The sequence below is a fragment of the Oncorhynchus gorbuscha genome, linkage group LG05 (genome assembly GCF_021184085.1).
Source record: "Oncorhynchus gorbuscha isolate QuinsamMale2020 ecotype Even-year linkage group LG05, OgorEven_v1.0, whole genome shotgun sequence".
NCBI classification, from domain to species: Eukaryota; Metazoa; Chordata; class Actinopteri; order Salmoniformes; family Salmonidae; genus Oncorhynchus; species Oncorhynchus gorbuscha.
Window position 1 is genome coordinate 26,468,385 of NC_060177.1, and position 12,932 is coordinate 26,481,316.

The following is a 12,932-nucleotide window of genomic DNA, read 5'->3' on the forward strand; positions in this document are numbered from 1 at the left end:
CAATTCTGCATTTATATGGATTTAACATGGTATACATATAAGAACATTTACATCTCAAGAATAGACATTTTCAAAGCCTTTTATTTTCTTAGGAGCAAAAGTTGTGCAAGCTGCATGTGTCTGGGTTACAGTTTCCATTACCAAGTTGTGGGCATGATGAGCTGACCTGTCAAAGTGCTCCATATATTCAGAAATGTCATCTGTCCTTGTTTAAACCACTATTTTAAACAAAAACCAGGACTAAGCAAGCTACGGTGCATTGTGTTTGAGCAAAGGGCCTCAATGGTGCATCCTTAAGGGAGGCACATAAGTGAGACATCAGAGAGAGCAGGATGGGGTATGTTTTAAGTACATATTTGTTAACACGAACTCTTATTGCAGAATTGGAGTGTAGTCATCATACACAGTACCTATGAATGTCTAGGAATCGGGGAAATACTCTATGTAAATTCCATCTAATACATACATGATGTTATGCACTACGCAACATCTAGAGCTTTGGTTAACTTCGAGCAGATCGAGAACTGCAATGGCTTGAATAAACAATGACAAGCTTATAGATGGAAGAATCTCACATGTAAGCCTTGTGAGAGGGTGAGCAACTTCATTTTCTAGGCTGAAATCACTGGAGACCCCTCTATCTGATTGTCTACAGGCCTGAAAAGGTTGAGCTGCATGGTTACTCCTAGACAATATAGCCAATTTCTGAATAAAGTGCGTCTGTCAGGTCCTCTTCACTCCAGTTCTGTCTTTTCAGACACGGAGCCTCGGCTGTCAAAGAGATGAGGAAATTTGTAATGAATCCATTTGTAGCATCATACTGGGTCAACAGCATTTTGAGTGATCACTAATGGCTTTTGTCTACCAAGTGGTTTTTAAAATATATTTTTTAAATGTAATAACTTATGCCTTCAATTGAATGTAAATGTTGCAGGTTTGCAGCATATAGATTCTTACCCGAGATGTTCGCACTGGAGTTCCCCAGCACAGGGGCAATGTTCCCTTGGTCCCTGGCCCTCTATGTCCCAGGACAGCAGCTCCATAAGGTGATTGGAGGAGCAATGACAGTGCTCACGCTCTGCTCTATTGGCTTGGCCGTGCACACAGGGAACAGCAGAGCTGACCACAAAGTAAGGGGAGAGAGATGGATAGTGACAAAGGTAAGTGACATTACTACAGAAAATTTAATATAGGACTACAGTATATGGACAGTGCTTGGAAGGGAAAGCAGGTTATGGGCCTTCACATGATCACTTAACTATCTGAAACTTCTATGTGCCTTGCTTCACTTGACTTCATGACTATCATAATTGGCTAGGGACAATTACATTAAGGACAGAGGCTTTGTGGTATCGCAATTTGAAGCCTCCCTTTTTTGGATGTCAAAGCAATCCCTGTATCTGGCTGAGTCAAAGCCACATGAAAGGAGCCCATTTCGCTCCCCACAGATGATGTTAATTTCATGTAGAATGACTCATGGTGTATAATTTAGCAGAGGAATTATGTTCCGTGTGTGATCTTGTGGCTTTCACCTTTATGGAAAGCACATCAGAGGTCTGGGCTGCAGTTGCTCTGGTATTGGCAGATGCTGCCAGCTTCCCCCTTAGTGGTGTTCTGGCTGCACTGGCCCCACACACACAGCTGTCCTGTACAGCACTCCTCATCCTTTTTGCAGGGTTGGAACACACACACACACACACACACAGTGATAAATTGTCAGATGACATTCATGGCATAATATCAGGCCCATGGTCATGGAATGGCATGACCAGTCTCTTGTAACTCTCCTAAGCTCTCTAGGTGCAGCAAATTCCTGCTACTTGTGCAAGCTGAACCAATAGTGGTATCTAATGAATAGTTAATAGTGTGCTGCTTGACACGTGACTGTTCTTCTGTGCAGGACATTAACACAGGCCTTATCAACTTGGAAGACCCTTAACTATTCTCAGCGTACCTTTGACTTTGAATGCAAGCCAGTATCTACAGTATTATGTGGATTGTTTTCTACTCTGCCCTGCCAAAAACATTGGTCTTAAATCCAATTACATTGTTTGTGTCTGTAGAGTAGGCTCTCATTACCTCTCATCCTGCTTCTCTCTTTGTCCTCGGATAGAGGGGGACGGAGGTGGAGCTCTTATTCAATCAGACACGTGCTTTGATGCACAGCCAAGAGGAGAGAAGCTCTCCGTCATGAAACACTCCAGTTACACTTGTGGCAACACTGCAATGCAGTAACAATGCAGAAGCAGATGCATCATATTGTTGAAGCAATCTGCTGCTCTGTGATTGCTGTGTGTGTGCACATGTGCACTAAAGCACTGTTACAAAACCTAGAGATGGTCTGAGGTTGTATGTAATAGGAACTAGGAAGGAGCCAAAGTCCCCTGGGAAACAGGTCTGCACGAATACATTCTAGATGGGTTCAGTGTCGGGGTGTGTAAAATGTGTGTGACACTGTTAATAACCATGAAAAGGACCTACCACGTCGAGGGCTTTGCAGGTTAGATACTTGGATCGGTGCCTCTCATACCGGCAATATTTCCCCTTTTCACAGTCCTCATTAATGATACACTACTGTGAAGAGGGGACACTCAAGACACACCCTCCTTCACAGATAAACATGCAGATGGTCTCTATAAGGTACCAAAAGCCGCCCACAATCCAGAGTTTTGCACTAGAAAACCGATTGTACTGGAAAAATTGGCTAAATCAAACATGGTGGTCTTGAAGAGAAATTTAGAGGTTGTAGCCATGTACTATTGCAAATGTATTTACAAATTTTACTTTAAAATAACTTGAAAGTACATTTTTGAGGATGTGATACGTTGTTGCACGGCCTCTTCCAATATTTACACTACCGTTCAAAAGTTTGGGGTCACTTAGAAATGTCCTTGTTTTTGAAAGAAAAGCTCATTTTTCGTCCAATAAAATAACATCAAATTGATCAGAAATACAGTATAGACATTGTTAATGCTGTAAATGACTATTGTAGCTGGAAACGGATGATTTTTAATGGAAAAATTAGATAGGCTTACGGAGGCCCATTATAAACAACCATCACTCCTGTGTTCCAATGGCACGTTGTGTTAGCTAATCGAAGTTTATAATTTCAAATGGCTAATTGATCATTAGAAAACCATTTTGCAATTATGTTAGCACAGCTGAAAACTGTTGTTCTGATTAAAGAAGCAATAAAACTGTCCTTCTTTAGAATAGTTGAGTATCTGGAGCATAAGCATTTGTGGGTTTGATTACAGGCTCAAAATGGCTAGAAACAAAGAACTTTCTTCTGAAACTCATCAGTCTATTCTTGTTCTGAGAAATGAAGGCTATTCCATGCGAGCAATTGCAAAGAAACTGAAGATCGCATACAACGCTGTGTACTACTCCCTTCACAGAACAGCACAAACGGTCTCTAACCAGAATAGAAAGAGGACTGGGAAGCCCCGGTGCACAACTGAGCAAGAGGACAAGTACATTAGAGTGTCTATTTTGAGAAACGGATGCCTCACAAGTCCTCAACTGTTAGCTTCATGAAATAGTACCCGCAAAACACCAGTCTCAACGTCAACAGTGGAGGCAACTCCAGGATGCTGGCCTTCTAGGCAGAGTGCCTCTTTTCATTTTATTGGCCAGTCTGAGATATGGCTTTTTCTTTGCAACTCTGCCTAGAAGGCCAGCATCCCGGAGTCGCCTCTTCACTGTTGACGTTGAGACTGGTTTCTAGCCATTTTGAGCCTGTAATCAAACCCACAAATGCTGATGCTCCAGATACTCAACTATTCTGAAGAAGGACAGTTTTATTGATTCTTTAATCAGACCAACAGTTTTCAGCTGTGCTAACATAATTGCAAAAGGGTTTTCTAATGATCAATTAGCCTTTTAAAATGATAAACTTGGATTAGCTAACACAACGTGCCATTGGAACACAGTGGTGATGGTTGCTGATAATGGAACTATGTACGCCTATGTAGATATTCCATTAAAAATCAGCCATTTCCAGCTACAATAGTCATTTACAACATTAACAATGTCTACACTGTATTTCTGATCAATTGTTATGTTATTTTAATGGAAAACATTTGCAAACCTTTTAAAAACAAGGACATTTCTAAGTGACCCCAAACTTTTGAACAGTAGTGTATCTGTGCCTAAAGTGACCTGAATAAAATGGGCCTGCTGTTGAAACTGGGACAATGGGCTATTTGTCCCAAAATGTGTCCCAATTCCCTCTCACTTGTCCCTCTACCACATATCTTAAGGAAAAGACTGGTAGGAATGGCATGCTCTGAGACTGTCTATTATTTTAACTAAATATTAAAACCTGTGACTGCAATAAAGAAAATGTTTAATGTGCAGGATGTTATGAAAATGACTACACGCAATGTTTACCAAAAACCCCGAATCAAATGATAGACATTTCACAGTTATTGTTCAAAACTATGCAGCTAGATATTGTGACTAAAACCCCCCAAAACAAATAACTAAAAACCCTTCAGACTTTTGCTGATAAGATGGATTGAGCACCTCTTGTCTTGCACTGTGTCGTGGTCAGAGGCCGGTCATAGCAGTAATCTAGTCACTCACGCACACATCTGGCTTGATTGATCTGTTATTATTTTGCTATTATCTTGCCTGATCAGCAGCCCCATCAGGGCTGAGACGTGGCTGCCATATATAATGAATGTACAGACAGATGCAGCTCTGAAGAGACCATCCTGCATGTCACGCTGCCTGGATAAGACTAGCTTTAACCCGGCTTATAGAGAATGAGAGGCGTACAGGGCATGGGGAAAGAGAAATGAGATTCCCAAACATGACAGCAGCTGTGGCCGTATGCAGAGCAGCACAGAAAAAGGAGAAACAACCCATGACTTGTTAATAAATCTTTCATGAATTGTGACTTGCATTAAGGATGGAATTGTATTCATCTTATGCCCACTGTCTTTATTAAACACAAAACACCAGTTAGAGTTGTAGTGTTCAAGTTATTGTGGATGATATATGTTTTTTTTGTGTTTAAAAAAAATCTGTTGTAAATCATGATGAAGGGAAATTCCAAAGATTGTTGTTGATTGACTCACATGATGAATATTATTTTCCTTTCCACTGGACTGGATAACTGTTCTGGTGATGTGGGTCTCTTCGGTTCTGTTGTCTGTCTCCTAAAGAAAGAGAGACACATTTCCAGTTAGGATCACTTCTGTAGGATTTCTGGAATTTTGCTTTCAGTCTTCATAACAAATGTGGGATGCCAGAATACTACTACCATACAGTATTACAATTCACAATAGCATTTCAGCATTGTAGTTTTGAATGAAATACAGTACAAAAATACATTTTCGTGTGACTACTACTGTACCTTATGTAATGTCTCTATGGTGTGGATGGATTGAGTTTCAACCACACTCTCAGAAGTGCTTTCGTTGTGGTAATTTGAGGGAAGGTTATTGGGATGCAAGCTGGACTTTGCACTCTCATTGTCCATCTAAAGAGGTTTGATGCAAAAGATCAATACTGCATCGGGGTCACCACTGTTTGTTTTTTTTGACACAATGTGCATATTAAGATTGACTTAGACTTATCTCAACCCACATTGGCAACTGTTTTTATTATTCTGATAAATGTTTAAGTCTCAAGTTAAACTTGTGGTTACTTTAATTTAGCATAAAAGTTTCAAATCAACTAACATGATATAAGAGTGTACTGCGCTATTATCTGTTGCGTTTTATATAACATTAAAAATCATACAAATGAAACGGGTGCTATGGGAAATAATAGGCTCCTTTATTTTTTTATCAACGCTCTGCAAATATACATCTGAGTAGACCTGACCATTAACCGACCTGGTGCACCGCATCCTCCAGTTTATTATGCGTGTCCTCCATCAGTTGCTCTACCCCCTCAAACATGTCGTTTAATGTCGTGTGTCCTTGTGCCAAATTATCCTCAAGGATCTGGTTGATGTCCAAATCCACGGGCCTGGTAGAACCAGGAAGGAGGATGCCATGGATAAACGTTAGGCTCAGAGTTAGAAGAGAGAAATACAACATCCTTGCTGCTGCGATAAAAAGGCATCCGAATGAATTAGGTTCTTTGGACGTCCCATCTGCGCACTGGGTGTGTGCGGTGATGCTGCTGCTGGGTCACTCTGTCCGAAGAGAAGGGGGAGGATAGACTATAATGTTGCCTTATGCATGTATTTTTGAGAAAGTTGTAGTTTATTTTGTCCCAAGTTATGCGACCACTGTAGGCTATAGCCTAATTGACAGGTGCAAGCCATGGTGATACGTTTTCGATGCTCTTACCTTTCATAGTAACGCCAGTGACGAGCCTATTCTGGGCCAACCGCTGCAGGCTGGGGGAGGATTCCGCCAATGAAGGAGGGATGGTGGCACACCGCAATGGGCTGACTGCTCGTCTTTGAGCAATGATCAGACTTGCCTAGAGCCCGGGTTAACGTTGGGACATCTGTGTAATGAGATCTGTGTTATGTTGGCGAATACTCTTTATTGTTACTCTTCAATTAGAAGTTTATAATTCACGTGTTATTATATTTCACAATTAGTAGACCTAATTACAATGTATTAAAGTTGTGATAGTTAGGCTACACAGTAATATAGTCTGCTGTGACTGTGCGTTAATGTGGATGTCCCTCTGGCGCATGTTTTTGCCCATTTACCACTAGATGGCGTCATTTGCATGGAATATATTTTCAGTAACCTAGTCTAAATCACTGTGGAGTAGCCTAGTTTATAGGTTTATGGCTATGAAACTATAATTGCTAGACCTATGGGTAAACACCCACCCACCACCCCGAGAAACCACTCGACTAAGTAACCATCTTATGTAACCATACCAAACAACATATTATACTAATGTGAGTGTCCCGGATTTATATTTTACTATGTTACGTCTAGTCTGAGACCAGGTTTTTTCGAGAGCACTTCTTGGTATGGAGAGCCTTGTGAAGACATTGGAGCATAGAGGTGTCACGGTGAATAACTGACCTTATCAACGCCATCATCCGAACGTGTCGTTTTATGTAATGGAAAAAACAGTCAATACTTTAAAGCAGTCCATGTTTACTCACTGCGTAAATGCCAAATGTAGCCTATTATGGATCAGTTAATTTAGCGTAATTTGACGCAAGTTCTTTGTTTTGTTTGTTTGTTCTTGAAACATTATACTGGACACTGAACAGCTGAAGATATGTTTGTGCTAGAGCCTGTGCACGTGCCTCAATCACTTGCTGAGTCCAACTTATACCTCAAAATGTATTTGAATTATTACAATGATATACATAATGCTTTAGGCTATATGCCGATATTCCATTTGGTTAATTTATTTGTTGCTTAATTAGCTAAATACCCATTAAACTTAAATCCAGCTTAATTCTCCACAAAATAATCAGAGTATACTACTATCTATGCTGTAATTTTTTGCACTGTGGCTACATGAAAAGTATTTGTGTCTACAGTTGTAATGAAGCCTTTATAATTTAAATTTCGAGCACAGTGTATCAGCAGTTACCATTGGGTCTTGTAATCTCCTGCACCGCCCTCGTGCAATAGACGGGACGTACAGTGGTGGTGAGACCGAGTGAGACAATAATTTAGCCCAGTAGTAGTTCAGAATGAGTGACTGGAAGAGACACACCGACACATATAGCCAGCGCAAATTCGATTAGATACATTTTCTCTGACCGGTCATTGCGGTTTTGAATATCCCTCTTCAATCAACTGCGAAGACTGGACCAGTTGACTTATTTTTTCTCCTCTGTAAACTAAGGTAAGTCACACTTCCAATTACGCATGTTTCACAAATCAGTGACCGCTGGGCAGATGTCTAGGCAATTGAGCAACATGACAGCTGAGTCTGAACACTGTGACATAGTTCATTCAAGGTTGTAAAATCGAATCTTATTTTAGGAATTAATTTCGTTTCTCTACTTTGGGATTTGTACATGCTCTTTGCTTTAGTATTCAAATAAATACATTCTGTACCTTCAGTATGAGCCTGTGTGTCTGAACCGGATAATAAAACATCTGATTTGTCTCCATACTCTGATAAGATGGCTCTGTTTGTTCAACCATTATAATAATGATGTATGTGTCTCCGCCATAATCCAGGTTTAAAAGCCTTTATACTTGATGTTTCTGGCTGAGTTTTGCAATGGTATAGGCTACTACCATGGCATGGTATTTTCTTTAATGTTACATTGTGTTACATTAAGAGAGAAACAGTACATTACTAACACTGTACTACTAGTTTGAGTAGCGTGATTGTCACCTGAGACAATACTCATATATGGGAGAAGTTGTGACAAAAGTTCCAGCCTGGATACTCAGAGATAATCGTTTAGTCTTCAATCATCACTTGACTCAGGCGAGACTACAGTATGTTTACGCCAAATTAGAATTGGTCACAATTTTGGATTCATTTATCAATTGAAATCGCGATTTATTTACGTGACACATTTCAGACATGAATGCCACACAATATGCTTCACAGGAAAAAAACATAAATAAAAAACAATGAAAATAAATACAGAAATATTCACTACACAACAAACATAAAAAACAGAAGAATAACTATACAAACTGAAAGACTAAACAAAGCAACCTAAGGAAAAGCAAAGCTAAAGGTGTGTATTAACATCTCTTTTAAATATGTTCAGTTTGGACCCCCAACAGGTTCTCTGGCAGGCTATGCTTTTATTCTTGATGTATCTGGCTGAGTTTTACAGTGGTATAGGCTTCCACCATGGCATGGTATTTTCTTTACATTGAGGTACATTAAGAGAAAGACCATGATTAAACAGTCATTCTTTGAGGGTTCATCACCCTTTTACCTCAGGAAAACTATTTTATTATTTGATTGTTTTCTTAATCATAGTATATTGTAAAGGCGCAATTATGTTGTATTTATATCAACAGATATTACTGTCTGCACAAGCCAGTGCGAATGTTCTCCTCCTGCAGCTGTTAGTAGTGAAACACAGAGTTACACAACTTTACGGCCCTTTGCGTGTCGTTGGGGAGTGGGAGAGGTATTGTGACACTGGGAGAGGTATTGTGACACTGGGAGAGGTATTGTGACACTGTCTGTCTGCTTTAGCATTGCTGTTTCTGTCAGATGAATTCATGGTCCCGTTTCATAAGAATTATGGGAAGTTCTAAGCTTACTCACTAACGTGTTTGATTTTGAGTTTGAACTTCTGACTTTAAATAATACTGTACAGTAGGCTATATTTTTCTTTGTCCAAGGTGAGTTACGTTAATTACAGCACACATGGTCAGATGATCACAGATCCGTTTCAGAGACATCTGTAAGGTATTTAGATACAGTATATAATCTGTTATAAGCACACATTTTTGGATGACTGAAATCTGAATTGAATTGTAAATTTTCATTTTGGTACTCTTGAAAGTGTACCTACAGTATGTGGGGGTATCTGTCTGACAGGTTTATCTCAAAGTCACTCTAGAAAACAGGCCACTGAATATCTGGCCATGAGAGAGCAGCTGTGATTCTGTAAGGACATTTTGAGAAGGCAGCAGCAATCACACAGTCATGTAATTTTCCGCCCCCTCTTGAATGAGCAATAATTTCCTGTGCATCCTGTGCCGGTTGAAAACATGGCACGCTCTTCCTCACAGTGCTGTAAGACTTAAAGTCATGCTTTATTACTCTGTGATTCACTACCTTACTGATAGAGTATGTGTCAACATCTCAATACACTACATGTCTGTCTCTGAATCTGTCTCAGGTATTGGTTGTCCATGTGTGATTTAAGGAGTCTGTTCTCCCTGGATTGGATACATTTTCATGCTCAAACAAAAAAGACATTATTTTATTCCTTTCTTGCTGGAATTTCCTCAGGAATGTTCAACAGTACAAATAATATTGTTCAGTAAGATTTATACATTTGCTGTTAGCCATGGGAGTATACTCTTAGGAAAAAAAAGTTCTTTGGTCTACTGTACATAACTTTTAGGTGTTCCATATAAGAAGCAAGCGATAGAACCCTTTTTGGTTCGATATGGAACCTTTTCCCAAGACTATACAACATAAACAAATGTGATTACTTCAGTGCCAATGTTTTTGCGCAGTGTATACAATAGACATTAACAAATCAAAAGTTTATCTGTAGCGGTGCACTTCATTTTTCTTCTCCTGTTTCATCACCATACCTATGCTATCTGGAATAACAATACATCAGCAGGATTGACTTGCTCTCCCCAAAAGCAGATTTCTAGAAAGATTATAAGGTTTTACAGTGGGGCAAAAAAGTATTTAGTCAGCCACCAATTGTGCAAGTTCTCCCACTTAAAAAGATGAGAGAGGCCTGTAATTTTCATCATAGGTGTACACTTCAACTATGACAGACAAAATGAGAAAAGTAAATCCAGAAAATCACATTGTAGGATTTTTAATGAATTTATTTGCAAATTATGATGGAAAATAAGTATTTGGTCAATAACAAAAGTTTATCTCAATACTTTGTTATATACCCTTTGTTGGCAATGACAGAGGTCAAACGTTTTCTGTAAGTCTTCACAAGGTTTTCACACACTGTTGCTGGTATTTCGGCCCATTCCTCCATGCAGATCTACTCTAGAGCAGTGATGTTTTGGGGCTGTTGCTGGGCAACACAGACTTTCAACTCCCTCCAAAGATTTTCTATGGGGTTGAGATCTGGAGACTGGCTAGGCCACTCCAGGACCTTGAAATGCTTCTTAAGAAGCCACTCCTTCGTTGCCCGGGCGGTGTGTTTGGGATCATTGTTTTGCTGAAAGACCCAGCCACGTTTCATCTTCAATGCCCTTGCTGATGGAAGGAGGTATTCACTCAAAATCTCACGATACATGGCCCCATTCGTTCTTTCCTTTACTCGGATCAGTCGTCCTGGTCCCTTTGCAGAAAAACAGCCCCAAAGCATGATGTTTCCAACCCCATGCTTCACAGTAGGTATGGTGTTCTTTGGATCCAACTCAGCATTCTTTGTCCTCCAAACACAACGAGTTGAGTTTTTACCAAAAAGTTATATTTTGGTTTCATCTGACCATATGACATTCTCCCAATCTTCTTCTGGATCATCCAAATGCTCTCTAGCAAACTTCAGACGGGCCTGGACATGTACTGGCTTAAGCAGGGGGACACGTCTGGCACTGCAGGATTTGAGTCCCTGGCGGCGTAGTGTGTTACTGATGGTATGCTTTGTTACTTTGGTCCCAGCTCTCTGCAGGTCATTCACTAGGTCCCCCCGTGTGGTTCTGGGATTTTTGCTCACCGTTCTTGTGATAATTTTGACCCCACGGGGGGGGGGGGTCTTGTGTGGAGCCCCAGATCGAGGGAGATTATCCGTGGTTTTATATGTCTTCCATTTCCTAATAATTGCTCCCACAGTTGATTTCTTCAAACCAAGCTGCTTACCTATTGCAGATTCAGTCTTCCTAGCCTGTGCAGGTCTACAATTTTGTTTCTGGTGTCCTTTGACAGCTCTTTGGTCTTGGCCATAGTGGAGTTTGAAGTGTGACTGTTTGAGGTTGTGGACAGGTGTCTTTTATACTGATAACAAGTTCAAACAGGTGCCATTAATACAGGTAACGAGTGGAGGACAGAGAGGAGCCTCTTAAAGAAGAAGTTACAGGTTTGTGAGAGCCAGAAATCTTGCTTGTTTTGTAGGTGACCAAATACTTATTTTCCAGCATAATTTGCAAATAAATTCATTAAAAATCCTACAATGTGATTTTCTGGATTTTTTTTTCTAATTTTGTCTGTCATAGTTGAAGTGTACCTATGATGAAAATTACAGGCCTCTCTCATCTTTTTAAGTGGGAGAACTTGCACAATTGGTGGCTGACTAAATACTTTTTTGCCCCACTGTATATCAGGAGTGAATGTAAAGATGCTGAAGGTTGATGGTCTCTCTCTAGATGTCACAGTTAGTCTAATGGAAGGGGTGGGTGGGTAAAGATCAAATCCACGCTGATTTAATACGTTTTAATGTGTCTACATGAAAAGACCCACATTTTGTTAAAACTCAAGAGTTAGTGTGTTGCCAAAATATCTGAATTTGCCCCCTTAAGGGAGTTTCCCAAACTCAGCATGAACCTGTTGTTCTTGTAATTTAGTCAAAATTGGCTTGGATGCAAATGCTGCCAGCAGCCAGTTTCATCTTCTAAGTTTGTAATTAGTGGTTGTGTCGAGGCTTCAGGGGCAGACTGGGACAAATATTCAGCCCTGGCATTTTAGCCACACCATTAGCCACACCACCCCCCATCCACATAATAATTCACATTTCCTGTTGCCACAGGATACTTTCCCTGCTGTAACAAACTGTCTCAAATTAAGATCGTACAACTGTGTGACTCTGTTTTCTTCTTACCGCCACTGTACTCACCTCTGAGCTGTCTCTGCTAAGTCTCCTTTCCCACATCACTGGCACCAGAAGACCAGGGGACCCCACTGCCTGCTCGGGGCCCAGCAATATCCTAGTTGTGAATGAATAAACACATGTATTAGATTGAAAAAATAAAATAGGTGAATGTAATTGTATAACTAGTTTAACTAGTATAACTCGTTTTAAATGAACCAAGCCTTTGGATTCAGAGCTATGTCACTCTCTCAGGACACACTACTGTAAAGAAGACAAATAAGCTGAAGTCAACAATACTTTTGTCTCTGTCAGTCAGCAGACAGCATTCCAAATGAGCAGCGTATTCCAGCCTGACTGGTCTGTCTGTAGGCTTATTCACAATATCCCAGAGCAGAACTGTGTGAACTTTCTTCTTCCTCTTTGCATTACTTCCTTCCTAGAGCCACACTGTGGAAGTGAGCACATGATTCCAGGCAACAGCTCCAGCACAGAAAAAGGGTGTGGGAGGTTGAGGCTCAGAAACCAAATCACTTGCAGGATTTATGCA

At 40.3% G+C, this 12,932-nt stretch overlaps 1 protein-coding gene and 1 pseudogene across 15 annotated transcripts in view; one reads left to right on the forward strand and one right to left on the reverse strand.

The window, feature by feature from the left end:
* Positions 1 to 83: 83 nt before the first annotated feature.
* On the reverse strand, positions 84 to 12,802 carry LOC124035757 (annotated as a pseudogene).
* LOC124035756 (F-actin-monooxygenase MICAL2-like) overlaps positions 7,598 to 12,932 on the forward strand; it is a 52,561-nt gene continuing 47,226 nt past the window's right edge. For 7 of the 15 annotated variants that reach the window (XR_006838799.1, XR_006838798.1, XM_046349411.1 and 4 more), the window contains exon 1: positions 7,598 to 7,791. The gene's annotated coding sequence lies outside the window, so the exon portion shown is untranslated. The remainder of the gene's footprint in view (positions 7,792 to 12,932) is intronic. The other 8 variants (XR_006838800.1, XM_046349406.1, XM_046349407.1 and 5 more) reach the window with 3 other exon arrangements.